Source organism: Hyperoodon ampullatus, assembly GCF_949752795.1.
Source record: "Hyperoodon ampullatus genome assembly, chromosome: 1".
Classification (NCBI taxonomy): Eukaryota; Metazoa; Chordata; class Mammalia; order Artiodactyla; family Ziphiidae; genus Hyperoodon; species Hyperoodon ampullatus.
The window spans coordinates 208,171,361-208,197,045 of NC_136914.1; positions in this window are offsets into that span (position 1 = coordinate 208,171,361).

Below are 25,685 nucleotides of genomic sequence, written 5' to 3' on the forward strand. Positions count from 1 at the left end.
TTGGATGAATTCCTGAATACAGATTGCAGATACTGTTCTCTTCATTTTACAGGTGAGGGAATTGAGGCTCAGAGAACTTGAGAAAAGTAGAAAAAATCTCCCAGTCAGTGACAGAGCTGGGTTTCTAACCATGGCAATCTGAGTCAAAGCCCACAAGTGTAACACCTTCCCCTCTTGCTCTGAGTTCTAGAAAATCCCAGGTAGCAAGACACAGATTTCCTGATGCCTTCCTCTGAACATGCATCTTTCTCTCCCCACTTCTCATATCTAAATGCGTTGTACCAATAGTATAACGTTCTGTTCTTAGTAAAGTAATTGAGTGAAAGACACCATACTAGGCACTGTGTAAGACAGGACAATAAATTATACAAAATACCATCTCCTAACACCCGAGTACATGTTCTGTGCATGTATGAGATTTTTCTTTCTGTGGATTTATGGATATTTATTAGAATGATTTCTCAAGAGTTTTCAAAAAGTTTTCAGGGAACATAAATAAAATGTAGAGATATCAAAGCCACACAGTCCTCCTCCAAATCAATTACAAGGAAAGCCTTCAAACAAAGAAAAAGTGATGAGAGTGAAAAAAAAAAAAACCATACACACAACAAGAATTATGTAATGATGATTAAGAGAAAGTCAAAGTGATATGACTGTACCGCAAAATCTAGACTTTTGGAAGCATATGGGGCAGAAAACTAAGCTATAAGCAACCTGAGAACCAATGCAAAAACTAATACAGAATATGCAACATAGTTCTTACTGTCCAGTTAAAGTAATTTAATCTAAGTTTTAAGGTTTTTTTTTTTAACAGTTCTAAACTCAGATATTTCTCATTCTGTTTTTGTAGAGGATATTGGACAGCCTAAGTATAATATTTTATAGCACAGATTTATTCAAAATTTAAATACATCTCTCTAAGAACACATTAAAAAAAATTCCACATTTCTACAAATCCAGGACCCATAACTAACAATAAAATCTTTGAAAGGGTTATTTTTTTTTTAATTTTCCTGTGGAAATTAAGGTCTCTTGGGCTTTAACCAACTTGAAGAAGCAGAAGGGGAGATAGAACTCCAAATGAGACAGATGTTGTCTCTGCCTTGGGCAGTTTGTAATCTATCAGGGAGGACAGATGTTGCACACATGATTAGAAATGTGCAACAGAAATGGGGGGTCATAGACATGTGTGACAAGTACACTCAATCTTTTTAAAGGCAGGAATGTTTAGAAATACAAAAGAATGAGTAGAAATGTACTAGGAATTTACTACACAAAGAAATGGGAAGGGTGAGTGTTGTCGTGTGATGGTGTGGAAAGAGAAATCCTAGGTAAATTAAGAACAACAACGAAAAGGTGGGTAGGTATCCATTGATAGGAAAGAGGCAAGGTACGTATGAGAATGTTAAAGAAGCCCAGTGTGGTTAGCAAATAAACACTGAGGAGGAGAATGAGACTAGAGAAATGAACACGGGTTATTATGAAATCAAAAGGAGCTAATTAGGGCTTAATGGTGTTTAACAATGTGGATGTTCATCCATGTTACTATTATTAAGTTATTATTATTAATTTTACCATAGACTTAAAATTGTGTGATAGGCTTAGAAAGAAAAATAATTTCCTCTGACTTGGTTTCATAAAGAGAAAGAAAAGGATTCATGCTGTGCTAGAGGAACCCTCTCAGGACTCCATCAAAGTTGTGACTTTCCAGCTGGTTCTGTGCAGGGAAGAAAGTAAGTCTATTCTGGAGAAGGGGCTGAGCTAGTTTTTAAAATATAAAACATTGTTTCCAAGTATGCAACATTCTTGACTCTTTGACAATTAAAGCTTGTCTTACATCAATTTCATTTGATTGAAGTGAGATAATAAACATATGAACCTGTGATATATGATCAAAACTGTTTGCAAATATTGCTCTATTTTACAGTTTCTTTTCTTTGTAACAGTACCTCCTTAATGTACATATTTATTCATCTTATTCAATACTCAGGGCGATGATTGCCAAGTGCAATGCCTCCACAGGAAAAAAACAGTACACTGAGTTAAAGAAGAGCCCGAGGTGGTTGGGATGAGTTTGTTAGATATATGGATTGCATGTTTGTAAATGAAGGACTATAAAATCATGCCAATAAAATAGCAACAGAAAAATAACTGCCATGCCTATGATTGATGAAGAATGAACTGGAGAGATTTTGAGGCCATCTTATTTGTGAATTACTGACAGGGAAAGAGAGTTGGAGAAAGTGTGTGTTTTCATTAGAATATCTAACAAAAATCTCTAGCTTTTATTTTATTTGTTCATTTCTTTGGGATGGGAATCTCACTTTAATACACAGTAGCCTCATAACAGCTGGACTTGCAATTTGCGTGCAATTGTCTGGCCAACTTGTTTAGGAAATGCGCTGGTATTCAGAAATGGCAGGAGTAGTCTTTAGGAAGGTCTGGAGAGCAAAATTACTGAGCTGCACCCAGTGGAGCTGAATAGTGAGAGTCAGAATCTGTTTATAAACAAACAGGCAGGTAGAGAGAAAACTAGAATTCATGTGCAGGTTAGGAACCTGTGAGCAACCCTGGCTCCATTCCAGGACCCCACCTACTTATCTCAAGTCATAGTGATTATGTCTGTGTTATCTATGATATGACTAACTCGTGCTGCCATTGTTGTAACACAGTTTTAATTGTCTTGTATATTTATCATTTTATGAGTATTATTATGTTTTACCTAGATTTATAGAGGCTGTAACTTTCCCAAATTAATAACATCCTTAGAAACAAAAGACGGTGTCTTAAATGACAACTAAAGTCCCCATAAGGTTTTGCAGTTCTGCTGAGGCCATTAAATGTGTACCTTAATTAAACTCCTCTGAGGTAGGATTTTATAATGCCTTTATTTTAAAGATGAAAATGCAAAGGACAAAGGTAATAGCTTATAATGATAACTTCTGACTATAAATCATTTTATTCTACTGTAGTTTCTTCTATACTACTTTTTAATTACCATTTTTTGATCAAGCGTAGGAACTACCTCATGTAGAAACTCAAATGCTTGTGAATGAATAAATAAATATGGACATAACTTGTGCTTGATAAATGCGTGCTACTTGCTAGGGTTACAAAAGTTAAATAAAAATAAACATATCTCTCTTGCCTTCAAGATATTGGAGTCTGCTGGGATCATATAAATAGACATACATAACAGCATAATGTAACATAACATAGCATAACATAACAACATGTTAAGTAAATTCATGAAGTAGAAATGGAGCGTTAATGGGTGTTGATAAGTGTAACAATTAATTCTTCTCAGGGGTATGGGGTAAAGCTTTACCAAGGAGATCTCAGTTTCAGGGTATTGTAGGATGAGTTGAGTTTGCCGGGCGAACAAACAGGAATAGACATTCCATACAGAAAAACAGTATATTCACCAAGACATGGAGTTATAAAAAGGCATGACTATGCACTCTGAGAAGGGTGAGAATAGCAGCTTGCCTGGAGCTTAGAGACCTCATGGGGAATTAAAATATAATAAAATGAGGCTGGAGAAGTAAGTTTGGGCAAAGTGGTAAATGATGTATGTCCCAAGTAAAGGAGCTGATCCTGTAAAATCCGGTTTTGAAATCTTCTTTGCTACCAGTGGAGCTACATAAACCATATTTAAAGTATTATAAGAAGATATTTTCCAGTCATTGAGTTCTTAAATCCCTTGGCCTTTTTGTAAGAGCTTTACAATTGTAATCTTATAAAATTAATGCTCCAAAACCACACAATGAAGTAGTTAACGTGAATCTCATTTTGCATGTGACCAATCTAAGCCCAAGAGAAGTTAAGAAACTTGCTTCTGTTCACAAATTTGGTAGGCAGTGGATTTTCTTTTGGATCAAACCCCTAACTTCCCATCCAGATTTGAGGGCATGGGGTGGGGCGGTGCGGATTGTGAGTACAGTGACTACAGTATGAAATTTTTACATACAAAGAGACCATCACTCTCAGAGTCTTGCAAGTGTTGACTCTACACTAACATGTTCCTTCCTAAGAATGAGTACTTCCCTAAATGTTGCGTCAGTCCTACTTCCCATAAGTGTTGGCAGCAAGGAACCCTACATTCTCGACAGTAATAAAGAGATACTGGGAAACTTCTGCATCCAAAAAATTCCAGAGGGATAATTTATTGGAGACTTCTAACCCATGGACCTACCTCCACTCAATTCTTTCATTCTCCGCAAACCTCTCCCAAAATATTTTTGAAAAGCCCTTTCATATCATTGTCTCTTTCCTGCTTAGAGTTTTTCAGTATCTACTCTTTGGACGTAAGAATGAGCCTAAAATCCTTCATGTGGCCATCAAATTCCTTCCTATCATGCCCGTTTTTTCCTCATTTTCTGCCACTTCTACTCCTTTAACCACATTCTATCAGCATTAATTTTTATTCAGGTTTTTGTTCAGTTCTATGAGTAATGAGCTCTTTCAGACCTCAGTCCCTCTGCATTAGCTGTTTCTCTTCCTAGAATATTCTTCCTTTCTTTTTACACTCCACAAAGACTCAATATTGAGGTCTTAGCATCTTCATTAGAGATGCTTTTTCTTCTTTTATAAAAGTGGTTCTATTGAAATATAACTCAAAGATACAGTTTGCCCATTTAAAGGGTTCTGTGTTTTTTAGTATCTTCACATGCATATATGATCCCTATCTTCCCCTATGCAACTATTAATCTACTTTCTGTCTCTATAGATTACCCTATTATGGACTTTGATATCCATAGAATCATATAATATGTGCAGTTTTATAGCCAGCTTATTTCACTTACCATATTGTTTCCAAGATTCATCCATGTTATGGCATGTATCAGTAATTCATTTATTTTTATGACAATAATAATCCATTTTATCGATATATCACATTTTGTTCGCCCATTTGTTCATTGATGGACTTTTGAGATGGTTTCACCTTCTGGCTTTTATGAATAATGCTGTTATAGTATTCACGTACAAATTTTTGCACCTATTTTTTATTTCTCTTAGATATATACCTAGAAATGAAATTGGCCATTTGTAAATCTTCCTTGGAGAAATTTCTATTAAAATCATTGGCCTGTTTTTTAATCGAGTTATTTGTCCTATTATTATTTAGTATTCAGGAGTTATTTATATATTCTAAATGCAAGTTCCCTTATCAGATATATGATTTGCAAACATTTCTCCCATTATATGAGTTGTATAGTTTTTTTTATGGTATCCTTTGAAGTACACATTTTTTAAAATTTCAGTGAAGTTCAATTTATCTATTTTGTTTGTGCTTTTGATATCCTATCTAAGAATTATTTGCCAAATCAAAGTCAGAAGGCTGTGGAGGAATTTAATAAAATACATACTTAGCATTATACAGGAAGAAGGTTATGTTAAAGAGTGAGTTTTCAACACTGATGAAACCGGCTTGTTTTATAAGAATGCTGGTGAACAAACCTATAATGTAACCTATATAATGTGTTGTGGTTGACAAAAATGCTATGACCTGAGGCTCACAGACATCTGAGCTTGTATTTTCTTTAGGAGCAGTAGTCCAATATTTGTTAATTCATTGTTCATGGTGACTATGTAGAGCGTAACTACCGTGAATAATTAGAATTAACTTATGTTATCCACAGCATTCTGACTTCATTTTTTCTGTTGAGAAGTCAGCTGTTAATCTTATTGGGATTCCTTCTTAAATGAGAAGTCCTTTTTCACTTACTGCTTTCAATTTTTCCTCCTTGTGTTTTGACTTTCAACATTTTCACTATAATGTTTTTGTTTGTGGGTCTCTTTGTGTTAATCTTCCTTGGAGTATTTTTTTAGATTCCTGGATATGCAGGAAATTACTTATCAATAAATTTGGGGAGTTTACTGCCATTGTTACTTCTCTTCATTTTTATATATTTTTATTCTCTCTTAGCTCTCTCTCCTGAGTCTCTGAGACTCCCATTATGCCTATATTGGTGCTTTAGCTGGTGTCACACGTTTCTCTGAGGCTTTCTTCAATTGTCTTCATTCTTTTATCTCTCTGTTCTCTGGCTTAAATAGTCTCTATCATTCACCTTCAATTTCACTAATTCTTCTGACAATTCAAATCTACTGATCTGAGACCCTCTAGTGATTTTTTAAATTCAGTTATTTCACTTTTCACCTCCAGAATTTCATTTTTAAATCATTTCTTTATCTTTATTGACGTTTTCTATTTGATGTGACATTGCCATTATATCTTCCCTTACTTCTTTATTCAGGTTTTCCTTTAGTTCTATGAACATGTTTATAATGGCAATTTTGAACCCTTTTTCTGTTAAATCTGACATCTGGTTGCTCTCACAGACAGATTGTGTTGCTTTTTTCTTTTCCAATGTAGGTTGTACTTTCCTGTTTCTTCCAATGCCTAATAATTTTTTGTTGTTGTTAAAAACAAAATAATAATTTTAAATAATATATTGTAGTACAGTGTCCCATCCACCCACCAACCAAGGACTGCTATTGTTATTTACTTGTTTACTTTTTAGGGACTGATTGAATTCTTTCAGTGAATACTATTCCCTACTTCATTGAGTTTTGTTTTGTTTTGTTTTGTTTTGTTTGCGGTATAGGGGCCTCTCACTGTTGTGGCCTCTCTCATTGTGGAGCACAGGCTCCGGACGTGCAGGCTCAGGGGCCATGGCTCAGGGGCCCAGCTGCTCTGCGGCACGTGGGATCCTCCCAGACCGGGGCACGAACCCACGTCCCCTGCATCGGCAGGCGGACTCTCAACCACTGAGCCACCAGGGAAGCCCTTCATTGAGTTTTTGATGTTTCTTCTCAGGCACAGCTTTGGGTGTACCCACAATCACCTTGGGTTGACAATGGTATCTGTAGGACTATCTTTCTCTTTCTAACCACACCCAGTTTTTAAACTCTACTAATTTCTTGTTGATTGCTGTACTGTTTCAACAATGACCTGGGACATTAATTTCTCTATAAACTAATCAAATTATTACTTCTTTGAAGAAATAGTTTCTGAGGTCCATGTTATATATTTATTCTAACCCCAGGAGAGCTCTTCCCAGCTGTCTTATTCCCCAATTCTCTCCTGCATACTAGCTATCCTACCAGCTAGGCTGTATGTTCATCAATTCCATTAATCTCCTTCCAATTGCCTTTCATTGAAATTTCCCCGTTCTTGATAGCACCCTTAGGTTTGAATTTCTCCACACTCCTTTGCAAATGAAATCAATTCTTTTAGGAAGAGATTAGGAGCTATTCTTTTGCCACCTGCTTTTGCTTTCCAGACACCATTCCTCTAGTAACTAAGAATTCAGTGGAGGGTGTGACAACAGCCTGAGGTTCTTTCAGCTTGTCTCTCTAGCATAAAGTCACTGCCTCGGAAGCCAGGGGCAAAGGTTATAGGGGCACCAGATTTCTAGAATTGTTAAGCCCAGGGTAGAACCTTTCTCTGTTCCATTAGTGGGGCTGGAACAAAGAAGGGAGCACTCACCTTTTAAATTAATTAACTCAGGACTTCATCTCAGCAGTGGGTAGTTGGGGACAGGATGATAAGTTCTCAAGTCTTGCTCCTCCTGGGAAGAAAACTCTCTGACTTGGTACTGGAGGGAGAGGATGCTGTAGGTTCTTGGCTCCAGTAATCTGTAGTGGTCTCTACCTTGCTGAGCTAATGGTGGGGTGAGAAGAGAGTACTCTTTGTTCAAATACCACAGATTCTTGTCTTTCTTATTAACTTGCATAGATTTTCTTGAATAAATTCTTCTTCATTTGCTCTTTGCCCTTACTACCATTTGCAGAGAATTTCAGTTTTTTAAAAAAATAATTTTCATTAGTTTTATTGAGGTGTGAATCAACAAAGCTCTTCATGCTGAGGTGCTAATAGTCAATCAAACCTCTTTTGACCCCCTGTTCTAAAGTGGAGCCCTTTGTAAAGCTATCTCATTTATCCCTGTTAAATTTCCTTTGCGTATATTATCATCATGGTGGCATAATTATAAATGCCAATTAAAATTATAAATTTATAATTTTTATACTTATTTTATGATAGCTTCCTTAATTAACCCTGAATTCTTGAGGTCAGAGACTGTGTGTTTTGTTCCACAGCTCTAACATTGACTAAATTAGTTGCTGGCTCCTCGAGTATGTGTGGAGTAAATGGCTGGACATAGTAATTACAGTGACTAGACTGTGTTGGCCAAAGAAACATATGTGTATATGGCTGAAGTGGGGGATAGGGATTTTAAAATGAGTCCAGGCCTTCAAGCCTGATGACAGAGTGGAGATTGACCCTCTTAAGTGTGATGGAGAATATTGAATATCCCATTTGTGGTGAACTTCTTTAAGTCTGAACGCTGGGAGGCATTTTGCAACATTACTATACAGGCTTGACTGTTAAAAAGTTCTTATTCACAGGAGACCATAGTGAAACACCAGTTTTCAGAAAGTTCTGGTTGGGATAAAGAGCTCATTCATGTTGCCTTAGCCAGCGGGAGTCTTCCCAGGGTAAGGGGTCTCTCAAGCATTGAAATTCCTATTTCCTTGGCTTACACAGTCCCCATGCCATTTTGGAGATTTAGAGATCAGCATTATTCAGTTTGGACAGGGGACCAGAGCCGAGGGAAAGAAATCAGCAATCTATGTAAGCACTGGAACTGGAAGGCAAGAATGATGTCTTAATCCAGGACACAGTGTTAAATCAGAGTACTTGAATTAGGGTCAAAATAAGATTATGGATAAGAATGTCAACAATTTATGAATACAGAGAGTTTGGGAGCACAAAATAAGAAGTCTATCTTAAGAACAAAAAGACAGACTAAGGAGGGTTTGTTCTCTCTGCCTGTCTTCTCTTGCCTTCCAGACTTGGACTCATGCTGGAACTACATCATTGGCTCTCCTGGTTTTCAGGCCTTCAGGTTCAGACTGAAGCCATTCCATCAGTTACTCTGGGTCTTCAAATTCCTGAAGGCAGACTATGGGATTTTCATCTTTCATAACTCTCTCTGTGTGTGTGTGTGTGTGTGTGTGTGTGTGTGTGTGTGTAAAATTGACACTTGAATAACATGAATTTGAACTGTACAAGTCCACTTATAAGTGTATTTATTTCAATAAATACGTATTACAGGACTACACAATTCCTGATTGCTTGAATCTGTGGAAGTGGATCTGTGGATGTGGAAATGTGGATAAGGAAAGCTGACTGTAAAGTTTCATGCAAACTTTTACTGTGCACAAGATTGGTGCCACTAATTCTGCTTGTTCAAGGGTCAACTCTGTTTTTTTTTCTGGCTCTGTTTCTTTGGAGAATCCAGACTAATACAAATTTTACTTGATGAGAGGATGTGACTGTCCATTATCAAATAACTTCACTGTTAGCTGGCTCATAGACAAGGGATCTTAGAGGGTGTGCAAGGCAGTCATTTACCTGCAGGATTGAATCACACCTTCATGACCCTCTATACAGTTACAGTTTCAAAAGGGGCATCTCCTTACATCCCTAATAAGAATGACATAAAAACAACAACACATCAATAATAACAATAATTTTATTGTCAATTGATGTTTCCTTAATGTTGTGTAACATTGATATTGCTATTTTAATTGAGTTAAAGTAATTCACAGAGCATCCAGTTATGGGATCTAGGGCCCATTTGTTCTGTCAGGGGTCACCAAAACTATCCTCAGTAATTCACTAGAATGACACACAGGACTCAAAAACTGTTATACTCACAGTTATGGTTTATTACAGTGAATGGATATAGATCAAAATTGGCAAAAAGAAAAGGCACGTGGGGCCATGTCTGGAATAAGTGCAGTACAAAATGCCAGTGGAATTACATGGGACACACTTTATGCTTTATTCCTCCTGCAAAGATGCATGACAACACATTCAAAGCATTGCAAACCAAGTGCCTCACCTGATCCTTGCTGTGCAGGGTTCTATTGGAGGCCAGTCATGTGGGCATTCAGTACCTGTGTGAATGACCTCAGCTCTCAAAACTCAATCCGGGTATTCATTATAAATATCGTTAGTATAATCTATCTGATCCAACTTGTACAGCATGCCCCAAGGCCTCAGGCCTACAAAAATATTCATCACATAGCATATTCAGAGTGCTTAGAGCTCAGCTGCTAAGAACTGGCCCAGAGCTAGTCCTGAAAACAGACCCTTCTTGGGAATATGCAGGATGTGAGAACGTTATACTGGATTATAACTTTCCTTTATATGCCTTATTTTGGTTACCCACCCAGATCCTTAGAAGTCCTAGTAACCTTGATCTAGAGTCCCTGGCAGCCAAATGTGGCATCTCTCTCTGTGTCTAAAAGGGAAGAAGTAAAATCTTGTGTTCCATTTGGTTACTCTTCCTCCAAGTGTTTTTATCCTATGCTCTTCTCATTTCTACTTGGTAGGGATCAGGATTCTGTGACTACCACTTAGTGAGCACATTTTTTTTTTTTTTTTTTTTGTGGTACGCGGGCCTCTCACTGTTGTGGCCTCTCCCGTTGCGGAGTACAGGCTCCGGATGCACAGGCTCAGCGGCCATGGCTCATGGGCCCAGCCACTCCGCGGCACGTGGGATCTTCCCGGACCGGGGCATGAACCCATGTCCCCTGTATCGGCAGGCGGACTCTCAACCACTGTGCCACCAGGGAAGCCCTGAGCACATATTTTGGATGTGTTTGGTTCTAAGAACATTACTTCATTATCATAATATTAAAACAATCTTCAATGGCAAGTGCTGTTATTATCTTTGTTTTACAAGTCAGGAAATCAAAGCACAGAATTCTTAAGCAAACTGCCAGTAACTTACATTTACTGGGAGTTAGAGGTGGATTATAAACCCAACTAGTCAGAATCCAGAGACCAAAAATTTTATCACTGTACAAGCTACAAGAAAAACAGTATGCTTGCTTAGCCAGTATTTACTTGGCATATTTCTTGTGCTATTATGGAAAAAAGTTGTTACCTATTTTTCTCCCTTGGTTTGCATTATCATGTGCTGCCGTAAATTTCCCTGGCAACTTCTGAGATGTCTGTGTGCTTGAGGGACAGGGAGGTAAAGGGGTGAGATGGAGACATGTAGAAGGAAGAAAATCATTGCTCTTACATCTGAAATTACAGCGTTAAAATGTACATGCTAGGATGCTATTTACAACTGATCTGATACAGATTTTAGTTCACTATTAAGAAACATTTTTTAATAGCAAGATCCTATCACAGCTCAATACACTGACTTGCACAGCAGTGAGATCCTTGCAACTAGGAATATTTGATTAATATCAAGGTAGGAATCCATTTTTTTTAGTAGGTGGGAGACAGGAAGAGATGACTTCTAAATTTTTTCCAATCTTAATAGTATTATACTCTATTTTGGGAGAAAGGGGCACAAAGTGATTTTTGGTTTCTCCAAGATTATCCAACTAATTAGTGACAAAACCAAGTCAGGATTTGTCCCGCCTATGCTGTCTCCTGGCCTAATACTTACGGAGGTCCATAAGAGTTAGGGCTGAAACAGAAGGTAAAATGGATATTGATTTTGACTTTTTTTTTTTTTTTTTTGCGGTACGCAGGCCTCTCACTATTTTGGCCTCTCCCGTTGCAGAGCATAGGCTCCGGATGTGCAGGCTCAGCGTCCATGGCTCACGGGCCCAGCCGCTCCGTGGCATGTGGGATCCTCCTGGACCGGGGCATGAACCTGCGTCCCCTGCATCAGCAGGCGGACTCTCAACCACTGCGCCACCTGGGAAGCCCAATTTTGACTTTTTAAAAGCTAACATGTTTAGCAGAATGGGACCTACAGATGGTTTTTTCTGTTTCCCAACAGAAGTTTTTTATGCAAACACAAAAGGCCTTTGGAAATGTATCATCTGTAACCTTTCCCTTCCTTTTTTGTCTTTTTAAAATACTTGATCTTTTAGATATTTGAAGATTGACTCTGGAATAGGACTTTAACAAATAAATATTGATTGTGTCTCCTCTTCACAAAACATAAATTTAGGCACAAAAGGGGTAAATAAGATGGACCCTCATGTTTCTAACAGTCTAGAACGTAAATGGGCCATGGGAAGAAAATAGCTAATGACTCAAGACATATACCATCCGTATCAAATGAGGCATTCAGAAATAAGTGCTATGGAAGATAGACTAGGAATCCTGTACAGAGTAGGAAGGCTGCTCGTTTGTGTATTACTGCAACAAACATTAATTAAATAGTCACACTTCTCTGGGCTCAGTACTAGGTGCAGCAGACATATTAATGCAAAAAAAAAAAAAAATCCACGTGTGGTCCCTGATCTTTTGAAAGTTGCAATCATCTGAGAGAGACAAACAGTATATATACAAGCAAAAATACAAATAACACTGTGCGATTGTAATGAAGCAAAGTAGAAAATCCTAAGAAAGAAATACTACAAAGATATCATTTATCTTAGGATCAAGAATGTTCCTTCAGAGGAAATGGTTTAATGTAAAGGATGTGAAGGGACTTGTTTGATGAAGGAGGACAAGTTGTGGTTTTGAGTAAGAGGGAAGAAGAACTTTCTAGGGAGAAGGAGTAGCTTGTGCACAGGAACTAAGGTGAAAATATGTTTGATGAATTCAAATAACAGAAAGAAGAGCAATGTAGCTGGTATGGGACAGAGAGAGATGGGGAGGGAGAGAGGGAAAGAAAATATGAATATGATCAGGGAAGTAAGACAAGATTGGGGTGGGATTTTGTGGAAGAAGCAGGGTTTGAGATTTGGTGCTGTATTGAATGGTATCCTTAATATCATGAGGTTGTAGAAGCTTGACTGACTCTCACCCTTAGGATGAGGCATTAAATTGTTTTCTCTTGCAACAGCTCAGAGCTCAGCAGTAGCCTGTAAGCCAGGCAAATTTTATTCATGAGTTATATTCTACCCATCCTGAGAAAATTTCAAAGAAGCCTCTTGCAAATGCAGAATATGAAAGAGATTAAATCATAATGTTCCTCAGAGAAGGTTAGGTATGTGCTTATAAATCTTCCTGAGCTTCCCACATGAAAGAATATTTCAAGCCATTTTCCTTCAAATGCTCTTGTTCAGGGCAATATTGTTCTTGGTGTAAGAAAGGCCCATTGGGGGTTACAGAAGTTGGTTTTTGCAATATCCAGTTTTTCAAACCTCATGTAAAACTGTCAGTGAGTTGATTCAAACTGACTATTTATGGGCATCAGGACTCACAAGTAGAAAAAGGGCTTCACATGGTCTAATGTATTATTGTCCAGAGCCGCCCCCCCACCCCCCACACCCCCGCACCTTCAGGAAAGAACAAATAGGAATGTCCGCATGTGTATCTGGAGAACTTCCCTCCTGGAGCTCTTTGCAAGCAACTCATTATTCTTTGGGAAACCTGAGAGCACTTCAGTTGCCACTGCCTGCCTAAAAGTGACAAGTTTTGCCTCCAAACAATCTCCTTGAATTACTTTTGCAATCTTTTTTTTCCCGCCCCCCCAACTACAGTCCATAAGTTCTGCAGTAGGAGTATTTTTACTTTGGAGGAATCTGTATCCTGAACCAGCCTAGGCTTGCTTTGATTAGGGTATTGATGGTATCCCTTATGGGAAATAAATGAGAACTTTTATTTAATATTTCTCACACTCTTCCTCTTCCAGGGTGTCTACCTGGAGACAGATACCATCTCTCTCATGGACTGTGGTCCTTCTCTGTATTATTATGTTTAAAGCACAATGGGTCCTTCCTGTGTCTCCATCTGAAACATGAAGATAAGTGCCATATGTCTCATTCTTTTTCCTCATTCCATGAATCACATGGCAGAACATAGGAGACTGAAATGTTGATGAGAGCCGGAGATTGGTTTATATTTTATTACTGGATTCCCAATACCTAAGACAATATCTGCATATAGTAATCACTCATCACATTTATGGAGCAGCTGGCTTAATTGCTGAGAAGTCTTGGAATTTCTTAAGCCCTTATAACTAAGGATGAGCTACTTAAGTTTCAAGGTGAAATATTGGGGTTGAGTTTGAATGGAACTGTAGATATAAGCCACAGCTAGAGGGTACCAAACACCACCACCATTAATACCAACAATAAATATATCTGCACTTACTTAATGTTTACAGTGTATCATATGCTATGCTAAATGGTACACATGTGGTATTACATTTAATCAGAAGAAACAACCAATTATTATTTCCAGTTATTAATACAAAATTAACCAGAGAACATTTAGGTAACTTGCTTAAGGCATAAAGCTGGAAAATGGAATAGATATAACTTGAACCTGAGCAGTCTATTGTCAGACCTCCACCCTTAACTGTCATGCACTGCTTCCCGGTCAAGAGGCATGACTCAGTAGTGTCTGTAGTTAATTGCCCAATTATATGAGCCACAATCCCAGAAAGAACTCGTGATTACCTCAGCTTTTCTCTGGCATTCCTCCCAGGTTAGTATAATATGTCTGTAGATTTCATACCTTTCTCTTGGGTAGCCTGGTGGCCAAGATGTTCAGTAAGAACAGTATGAGAGTCCCTGCTCAATATTACTAGCTGTGTTACTTTGGATAAGATTGTTAAACTCTCTAAACCAAATCCTCTGATTGGAAGTGGTACAGTTATTACCATTTTACAAAAGTTTGTGTGAGCCTGGCGTGACACAATACATACCAAATGCTCAGTATGGAACTGATAAAAGAGTAGGCACAAAAGTAAGTTGTCATCATCAGGAATTCTTGGAATTTCCATCATAAAGCCTCTTTGGAGAATTAAAAGATTTTTGACTGTAAATCCTGGCTCAGTTTGTAGAGTTTGGATCAAGAGTACCCTCACAGGGACTTCCCTGGTGGTGCAGTGGTTAAGAATCCGCCTGCCAGTGTAAGGGACACGGGTTGGATCTCTGATCCAGGACGATCCCACAGGCCGTGGAGCAACTAAGCCTGTGTGCCACAACTACCGAGCCTATGCTCTAGAGCCCATGAACCACAACTACTGAGCCTGTGTGTCACAACTACTGAAGCCCTTGCGCCTAGAGCCAGTGCTCCGCAACAAGAGAAGTCACCACAATGAGAAGCCTGCGCATTGCAACAAAGACCGAACGTAGCCCCCCCCACCAAAAAAAAGTACCCACACATTTGTGTAATCTTCCCAGTAAGAATAAAATAAATTATATGACTAAAGATAATGTATTTTATCAACAAAAAAGAGAAACATATGGTTGGATAAAGAACAATCAATTGTACTTAAAAGTAAAGTCTTACAAACATTATAGATAAAAAGTAAGTCTAGTTGGGTTTCTATCAATTTTCCTTGTTGAGAAGAATAAATCACACAAAATCATGAGTATTTCAGAAAATTCAGTCAACTTATCTCTAATGCGTGTGGGGTCTACAGCAATCTTTTTTCTCAAAGACTCATTCCTCCATGTGAAATATATTCCTCTTTAGGGACAGAGGATATTCTCAGAGACCACTTTAAGGAAGAACTTTATTCCTAGCTCCTAGGAGGAGTGTCCACAGAGAACCTTTAGCTGTCAACTCTTTCAGGGTCTGCATCAGACGCAGAGAGCCTCTGACCTGTGATCACGCCTTTCCAAGGCAACCTGCATTCAGTCACTCAACAGGGCAGAGGTACGGAGAGAGGCATGGCTGACCAGGATACTCTGATGGGGGAATAGTTACTCCAGAACTCCCTGCCGGGTTGGCTGAAGCTTTCTTGGGCTTGCATCACTTCTTCCTCTGCCCAGTCCTGTTTTTCTTCCCTTCCTTTCAAAGGTGTTAATCCCTGAGTAACATCTTATACTTCAGGAAATATCTCAGCTATTTTTTTTTTCCTGTACAGCTCAAACTACTTGAGTCAGCAATGAAAGTGCAGTGGTCTGAGAAAGCTGGCAACACAGTAGGGTTTTGGCAGTGAATCACTCACTTCTCTGCTGACAACAAGGACCCCTTCACTGGTGGTAGGTGGAGAAGAGATGATGGTTCAAATGTTATCTTTTCACTGATAATGAATTAGGAGGTTGTACTGATGGAGGACATACACTAGCAGGTAGAATGCACTAGGCATTTAAAGCTATGGAGGAAATAGTAGCTATAAGAGTAACAAGATTGGATGGTTATTGCCAAGTGTCATTGATGATCTAAAGGAAGGAAATGAACAGCTGAGGGTAAGAATGGGTAGTTGAGAACCAGAGGTGAAAGCCAGATGGCCTCTTTTATTTGCATACCAAAAAGCTCTCTTCCTGCAGAATCAAGGCTGAGAAAGTCAAGGATGGGGCCTCATATCTAACACTCTAAGTGGAGACTTCCCCACTGAAAACAGTTGAAAGCTCAATCAAGGAAAATCTGTTATGCCAAAATCAGTAACTTGGTTAGGAAAAATTGGAACCCTGACACATGGGACAGTGGCATGTGGGTAAATGTTCCCAAATATGTTAAATATCCAGCCTCCTCTGAACCTTTAAGCCCTCAGAAGTAGCCTGTACCTCATAACAAGAACTATTACTCCCTGTGTTTGTTAAGACATTGGAGAGGACTGTATGCCTCAAAAAAGCAGGTGCCCCCTCAAGCCTTTTACTTGGTAGCCATGCCCTGAGAAAAGGAGAATCCTGAACATTAAAAATAATTTGTACACCAGAAACTAACACAACTTTGTAAATCAACTATACTTCACTAATAAATGATCTTTCTTTTTCAGAAAACTTTTAAATTTTCAGAAATACTACAAAGATAGTACAGAGAGTTGCTATTTACCCCATACCCAGCTTCCCTCATTATCATTTTATGTTATGTGGTACATTTGCTAAAGTTAATCAATATTGATATGTTATTATTATTATTATACTCATATTCCCTTAGCTTTTACCTAACATCTTCCTTCTGTTCAGGGATGCCTCCCAAGATATCAAATGACATTTAGTCATCTTCGTTTCCATAGATTCCAATTGAGAGTGACAGTTTCTCAGATTTTTCCAAGTTTTTAATGATCTTGACAGTTTTGAGGAGTACTGGTCAGTTATTTTGTAGTATATCCTTCAATTGGGATTTATCCAATATTTTTCTCATAACTGGGGTTGTGGATTTGGGCAAAGAAAACCACAGAGGTAAAGTGCTATTTTCATCATATCCTATCAAGGGTATATACCATCAGCATCATTTATGACTGATAATGTTAAATGAGACCACCGGGATAAAGTAGTATTTTTCAGGATTCTCCACTGCAGTGACTCTTCCCCACCCTTGACCCCCTTTTGCATTCTCTGTTCTCTGGAAGGAAGTCACTATGCACAAGACCACACTTAAAGAGTGGAGTGTTAAACTACACCTCCTTGAGGGCGTAGTATACACATACATTATTTGAAATTCTTCTTATTGGAAATATGTTCTTCAACATTTATTTATTCGTTCATTTATTTATATTATTATAAGCATCAATTAAATTTTTTTTAATCTTATTAGTCTTCAATTTTATACACATCAGTGTATACATGTCAATCCCAATCGCCCAATTCATCACACCACCATCCCCAACCCCCTCGGCTGTCCCCCCTTGGTGTCCATACATTTGTTCTCTACATCTGTGTCTCAAATTCTAGCTCTGCAAACCAGTTCATCTGTACCATTTTTCTAGGTTCCATGAACATGCGTTAATATACGATATTTGTTTTTCACTTTCTGACTTACTTCACTCTGTATGACAGTCTCTAGATCCATCCACGTGTCAACAAATGACCCAATTTCATTCCTTTTTATGGCTGAGGAATATTCCATTGTATATATGTACCACATCTTCTTTATCGATTCATCTGTCAGTGGGCATTTAGGTTGCTTCCATGACCTGACTATTGTAAATAGTGCTGCAATGAACACTGGGGTGCATGTGTCTTTTTGAATTATGGTTTTCTCTGGGTATATGCCCAGTAGTGGGATTGCTGGGTCGTATGGAAGTTCTATTTTTAGTTTTTTAAGGAACCTCCATATGTTCTCCATAGTGGCTGTATCAATTTACATTCCCACCAACAGTGAAAGAGGGTTCCCTTTTCTCCACACCCTCTCCAGCATTTGTTGTTTGTAGATTTTCTGATGATGCCCTTTCTAACTGGTGTGAGGTGATACCTCATTGTAGTTTTGATTTTCATTTCTCTAAAAATTAATGATGTTGAGCAGCTTTTCAGGTGCATCTTGGCCATCTGTATGTCTTCTTTGGAGAAATGTCTATTTAGGTCTTCTGCCCATTTTTGGATTGGGTTGTTTGTTTCTTTAAGATTGAGCTGCATGAGCTGTTTATATATTTTGGAGATTAATCCTTTGTCTATTGATTCATTTGCAAACATTTTCTCCCATTCTGAGAGTTGTCTTTACGTCTTGTTTATGGTTTCTTTTGCTGTGCAAAAGCTTTGAAGTTTCATTAGGTCCCATTTGTTTATTTTTGTTTTTATTTCCCTTACTCTAGGAGGTGGATCAAAAAAGACCTTGATGTGATTTATGTCAAAGAGTGTTCTTCCTATGTTTTCCTCTAAGAGTTTTATAGTATCCAGTCTTACACTTCGGTCTTGAATCAATTTTGAGTTTATTTTTGTGTATGGTGTTAAGGAGTGGTCTAATTTCATTCTTTTACACATAGCTGTCCAGTTTTCCCAGCAACATTTATTGAAGACACTGTCTTCTCTCCATTGTATATCCTTGCCTCCTTTGTCATAGATTAGTTGACCATAGGTGCGTGGGTTTATCTCTGGGCTTTCTATCTCGTTCCATCGATCTATGTTTCTGTTTTTGTGCCAGTACCATATTGTATTGATTACTGTAGCTTTGTTGTATAGTCTGAAGTCAGGGAGTCTGATTTCTCCTGCTCTGTTTTTTCCCCTCAAGAGTGCTTTAGCTATTCGGGGTCTTTTGTGTCTCCATACAAATTTTAAGATTTTTTGTTCTAGTTCCGTAAAAATGTCATTGGTAATTTGATAGGGACTGCATTGAATCTGTCTATTGCTTTGTGTAGTATAGTCATTTTCACAATATTGATTATTCCAATTCAAGAACATGGTATGTCTCTCCATCTATTGGTATCATCTTTAATGTCTTTCATCAGTGTCTTATAGTTTTCTGCATACAGGTCTTTTGTCTCCCTAGGTAGGTTTATTCCTAGGTATTTTATTCTTTTTGTTGCAATGGGAAATGGGAGTGTTTCCTTAATTTCTCTTTCAGATTTTTCATCATTAGTGTAAAGGAATGCAAGAGATTTCTGTGCATTAATTTTGTATCCTGCAATTTTACCAAATTCATTGATTAGCTCTAGTAGTTTTCTGGTGGCATCTTTAGGATTCTCTACGTATAGTATCATGTCATCTGCAAACAGTGACAGTATTACTTCTTCTTTTCCGATTTGTATTCCTTTAATTTCTTTTCCTTCTCTGATTGCCATGGCTAGGACTTCCAAAATTATGTTGAATAATAGTGGTGAGAGTGGACATCCTTGTCTCGTTCCTGATCTTAGATGAAATGCTTTCAGTTTTTCACCATTGAGAATGATGTTTGCTGTGGGTTTGTCGTATATGGCTTTTATTATGTTGAGGTAGGTTCCTTCTATGCCCACTTTCTGGAGAGTTTTTTTCATAAATGGGTGTTGAATTTTGTCAAAAGCTTTTTCTGCATCTATTGAGATGATCATATGGTTTTTCTTCTTCAATTTGTTAATATGGTGTATCACATTCATTGATTTGTGTATATTGAAGAATCCTTGCATCTCTGGGATAAATCCCACTTGATCATGGTGTATGATCTTTTTAATGTGTTATTGGAATCTGTTTGTTAGTATTTTGTTGAGGATTTTTGCATCTATATTTATCAGTGATATTGGTCAGTAATTTTCTTTTTTTGTAGTATCTTTTTCTGGTTTTGGTATCAGGGTGATGGTGGCTTCCTAGAATGAGTTTGGGAGTGTTCCTTCCTCTGCAATTTTTTGGAAGAGTTTGTGAAGGATAGGTGTTAGCTCTTCTCTAAATGTTTGATAGAATTCACCTATGAAGCCATCTGGTCCTGGAGTTTTGTTTGTTGGAAGACTTTTAATCACAGTTTCAATTTCATTAGTTGTGATTGGTTTGTTCATATTTTCTGTTTCTTCCTGGTGCAGTCTTGGAAGGTTATACCTTTCTAAGAATTTGTCCATTTCTTCCAGGTTGTCCATTTTATTGGCATAGAGTTGCTTGTAGTAGTCTCTTAGGATGCTTTGTATTTCTGCGGTGTCTGTTGTAACTCCTCCTTTTTCATTTCTAATTTTATTGATTTGAGTCCTCTCCCTCTTTTTCTTGATGAGTCTGGCTAATGGTTTATCAATTTTGTTTATCTTCTCAAAGAACCAGCTTTTAGTTTTATTGATCTTTGCTCTTGTTTCTATTTCATTTATTTCTTCTCTGATCTTTATGATTTCTTTCCTTCTGCTAACTTTGGGTGTTTTTGTTCTTTCTCTTGTTCCTTTAGGTGTAAGGTTAGATTGTTTATTTGAGATTTCTCTTATTTTTTGATGTAGGCTTTTATAGCTATAAACTTCCCTCTTAAAACTGCTTTTGCTGCATCCCATAGGTTTTGGATCATCATGTTTTCATTGTCATTTGTCTCCAGGTATTTTTTGATTTCCTCTTTGATTTTTCAGTGATCTCTTGGTTATTTAGTAACGTATTGTTTAGCCTCCATATGTTTGTGTTTTTTACGTTTTTTTCCCTGTAATTCATTTCTAATCATAGCATTGCAGTCAGAAAAGATGCTTAATATGATTTCAATTTTCTTAAATTTACTGAGGCTTGATTTGTGACGCAAGATGTGATCTATCCTGGAGAATGTTCCATGCGCACTTGAGAAGAAAGTGTAATCTGCTGTTTTTGGTTGGAATGTCCTATAAATGTCAATTAATCTATTTGGTCTATTGTGTCATTTAAAGCTTCTTTTCCTTATTTTCATTTTGGATGATCTGTCCATTGGTGTAAGTGAGGTGTTAAAGTCCTCCACTACTATTGTGTTACTGTCGATTTCCACTTTTATAGCTGTTAGCAGTTGCCTTATGTATTGAGGTTCTCCTACGGTGGGTGCATATATATTTATAATTGTTATATCTTCTTCTTGGATTGATCCCTTGATCATTATGTAATGTCCTTCCTTGTGTCTTGTAGTATTCTTTTTCTAAAGTCTATTTTATCTGATATGAATATTGCTACTACAGATCTCTTTTGATTTTCATTTGCATGGAATATCTTTTTCCATCCCCACACTTTCAGTCTGTATGTGTCCCTAGGTCTGAAGTGGGTCTCCTGTAGATAGCATATATATGGGTCTTGCTTTTATATCCATTCAGCAAGCCTGTGTCTTTTGGTTGAAGCATTTAATCCATTCACGTGTAAGGTTATTATCGATATGTATGTTCCTATTACCATTCTCTTAATTGTTTTGTTTTTGTAGGTCTTTTTCTTCTCTTGTGTTTCCCACTTAGAGAAGGTCCTTTAGCATTTGTTTTAGAGTTGGTTTTGTGGTGCCGAATTCTCTTAGCTTTTGCTTGTCTGTAAAGCTTTTGATTTCTCCATCGAATCTGAATGAGATCCTTGCCGGGTAGAGTAGTCTTTGTTGTAGTTTCTTCCCTTTCATCACTTTAAGTATATCATGCCACTCCCTTCTATTTTGTAGAGTTTCTGCTGAGAAATCAGCTGTTAACCTTATGGGAGTTCCCTTGTATGTTATTTGTCATTTTTCACTTGCTGCTTTCAGTAATTTTTTTTTGTCTTTAATTTTTGCCAATTTGATTTCTATGTTTCTTGGCTTGTTTCTCCTTGGGTTTATCCTGTATAGGACTCTCTGTGCTTTCTGGACTTGGGTGGCTGTTTCCTTTCCCGTGTTAGGGACGTTTTCCACTATAATCTCTTCAAATATTTTCTCTGGTCCTTTCTCTCTCCTTTCTCCTTCTGGGATCCCTCTAATGTGAATATTGTTGCATTTAATGTTTTTCCAGAGGTCTCTTAGGCTGTCTTCATTTCTTTTCATTCTTTTTTCTTTATTCTCTTCCACAGCAGTGAATTCCACCATTCTGTGTTCCAGGTCACTTATCCATTCTTCTGCCTCAGTTATTCTGCTATTGATTCCTTCTAGTGTATTTTTCATTTCAGTTATTGTATTGTTCATCTCTGTTTGTTCTGTAATTCTTCTAGGTCTTTGTGAAACATTTCTTGCATCTTCTCGATCTTTGCCTCCATTCATTTTCCTAAGTCCTGTATTATCTTCACTATCATTATTCCGAATTCTTTTTCTGGATGGTTGTCTATCTCCACTTCATTTAGTTGTTTTTCTGGGGTTTTATCTTGTTCCTTCATCTGGTACATAGCCTTCTGCCTTTTCATGTTGTCTGTCTTTCTGTGAATGTGGTTTTTGTTCCACAGACTGCAGGATTGCTGTTCTTCTTGCTTCTGCTGTCTGCCCTCTGGTGGATGGGGCTATCTACCAATTTTACACTTTGGGTTATAACCCAGAATTATTTAAATATCTTATTGTTCCAATTTCTTCCAGCTTTGGCTATTGGGAACTATTTTCAGTTGTTGCCTGTATTCCCTTTTCATGTCTCCATCAGTCTGTGTGTGTTGTGTGAATGTGGGTGCAGGTCTGTGTTTCAAGCACTTCTTTAATTTTTGATACTACAAGGATCTCCAAGCTCTTCTTGTATATGCCCTGCCCCAGTCTTAGAATGAGCTATTCAGCAATTCTCCAAGGAGCCCTGGTTACTTCTGTTGGAGAATGGAATTAAAATTTAAGTTCTGGGTGCAACTTGTACTCATTCCTAAAAGAGCATCATTACTTCTGGGACTGCTCAGCTGACAGAACAGGGAAGGTGTATATGTGTATATATTAAGCTATGTAAGTACACATATGTATAAATACTTTATATTTAAACATCTATATCTGTATTAAGCTAATACATAGTTTATACTGATGTCTGCAGCTCTAATTCATTACCACGTGGATAGCACTAGCCCCCTCCTCTTGCTTATCTGTAACCTCCTATTCCAACAGTGAGAAGCCTGGCTCCCAGTATCTGTTATCCATTTATTTAATTGTTCAATCTCAGTGTGTCTGTGTATGTGTACATACATGGTGTGTGTGTTTGTGCATGTGGGTATAGTGGCTTCGAAATGCTTAACTCGTGCCCCTTGGGGAAACACCTTTAACACAAAGAGTGCAGTGCTGATGTGCACTTCATTCTGCATTTGTTTATCAGACTGCATTTATTTAAAGAATTACCAGGGTGAGGACCCTTTTCCCTAACAGCTTTCAGTGAGATTGTTCCATACATTTGTAATACAGTTAGATTGTTTTATCATATTCTGCATTTTGTCCTGGAAGTCCTCTAAACCCTAAATTATTTTTTAATTTTCATACATTGATGGTCATTCTTTGTACTATAAAGCTCATTTATTCCTTCTCCAAATCTTTTTTTAACATTTTTATTAGAATATAATTGCTTTACAATGTTATGTTAGTTTCTGCTGTATAACAAAGTGAATCAGTTATACGTATACATATATCCCCATATCCCCCCCCATGCAACTCCTTCCCACCCTCCCTCTCCCACTCCTTTGGGTGCTCACAAAGCACTGAGCTGATCTCCCTGAGCTATGCAGCTACTTCCCACTAGCTATCTATTTTACATTTGGTAGTGTATATATGTCAGTGGTACTCTTTCACTTCATCCCAGCTTAACCTTCTCTCTCCCTGTGTCCTCAAGCCCATTCTCTACATCTGTGTCTTTATTCCTGTCCTGCCCTAGGTTCATTAGAAACTTTTTTTTTTTTAGATTCCATATATATGTATTAGCATACAGTATTTGTTTTTCTCTTTCTGACTTATTTCACTCTGTATGACAAACTCTAAGTCCATCCACCTCAATGCAAAAACTCAATTTCATTTCTTTTTATAGCCCAGTAATATTCCATTGTGTATATGTGCCATATCTTCTTTATCCATTTGTCTGTTGACACTTAGGTTGCTTCCATGTCCTGGCTATTGTAAATAGTGCTGCAGTGAAGACTGTGGTACATGACTCTTTTTGAATTATGGTTTTCTCAGGGTATATGCCCAGTAGTGGTATAACTGGGTCATATGTTGGTACTATTTTTACTTTTTTAAGGAACCTCCATACTGTTCTCCATAGTTGCTGTATAAATTTACATCCCCACCAATAGTGCAAGAGGGTTCCCTTTTCTCCACACCCTCTCCAGCATTTATTGTTTGTAGATTTTTGATGATGGCTGTTCTGATTGGTGTGAGGTGATACCTCACTGTGGTTTTGATTTGCATTTCTCTAATGATTAATGATGTTGAGCATCCTTTCATATGTTTGTTGCCAATCTATATATCTTCTTTGGAGAAATGTTTATTTAGGTCTTCCACCCATTTTTGGATTGGGTTGTTTGTTTTCTTCATATTGAGCTGTATGAGTTGCTTGTATATTTTGGAGATTAGTCCCTTTGTCAGTTGTTTCCTTTGCAAATATTTTCTCCCATTCTGTGGGTTTTCTTTTCATCTTGTTTATGGTTTTCTTTACTGTGCAAAAGCTTTGAAGTTTCATTAGGTCCCATTTGTTTTTGTTTTTTTTCATTTCCATTTCTCTAGGAGGTGGGTCAAAAAGGATCTTGCTGTGATTTATGTCATAGAGTCTTCTGCCTATGTTTTCCTCTAAGAGTTTCATACTCTCTGGCCTTACATTTAGGTCTTTAATCCATTTTGATTTTATTTTTGTGTATGGTGTTAAGGAGTGTTCTAATTTCAGTCCTTTACATGTAGCTGTCTAGTTTTTCCAGCAGCACTTATTGAAGAGGCAGTCTTTTCTCCATTGTATATTCTTACCTCCTTTGTCAAAGATAAGGTGACCATATGTGCGGGGGTTTGTCTCTGGGCTTTCTATCTCATTCCCTTGATCTATATTTCTGTTTCTGTGCCAGTACCATATTTTCTTGATTACTGTAGCTTTGTAGTATAGTCTAAAGTCAGGGAGCCTGATTCCTCCAGCTCTGTTTGTCTTTCTCAAAATTGCTTTGGCTATTCTGAGTCTTTTGTGTTTCCATAAAAATTGTAATTTTTTATTGTTCTAATTCTGTGAAAAATGCCATTTATAGTTTGATAGGGATTGCACTGATCTGTAGATTGCTTTGGGTTTGTTTTTTTTTTTTTACACAATTGATTCTTCCAATCCAAGAACATAGTATATCTCTCCATCTGTTTTTATCATCTTTAATGTCTTCCATCAGTGTCTTATAGTTTTCTGCCTACAGGTCTTTTGTCTCCTTAGGAAGGTTTATTCCTAGGCATTTTATTCTTTTTTTTGCAGTGGTAAATGGGAGTGTTTCCTTAATTTCTCTTTCAGATTTTTCATCATTAGTGTATAGGAGTGCAGGAGATTTCTGTGCATTAATTTTGTATCCTGCTACTTTACCAATTTCCTTGATTAGCTCTAGTAGTTTTCTGGTAGCATCCTTAGGATTCTCTATGTATAGTAACATGTCATGTGCAAACAGTGACAGTTTTACTTCTTCTTTTCCGATTTGGATTCCTTTTATTTCTTTTTCTTCTCTGATTGCTGTGGTTAAATCTTCCAAAACTATGTTGAATAATAGCTGTGGGAATGGGTAAACTTGTCTTGTTCCTATTCTTAGAGGAAAGGGTTTCAGTTTCTCACCATTCA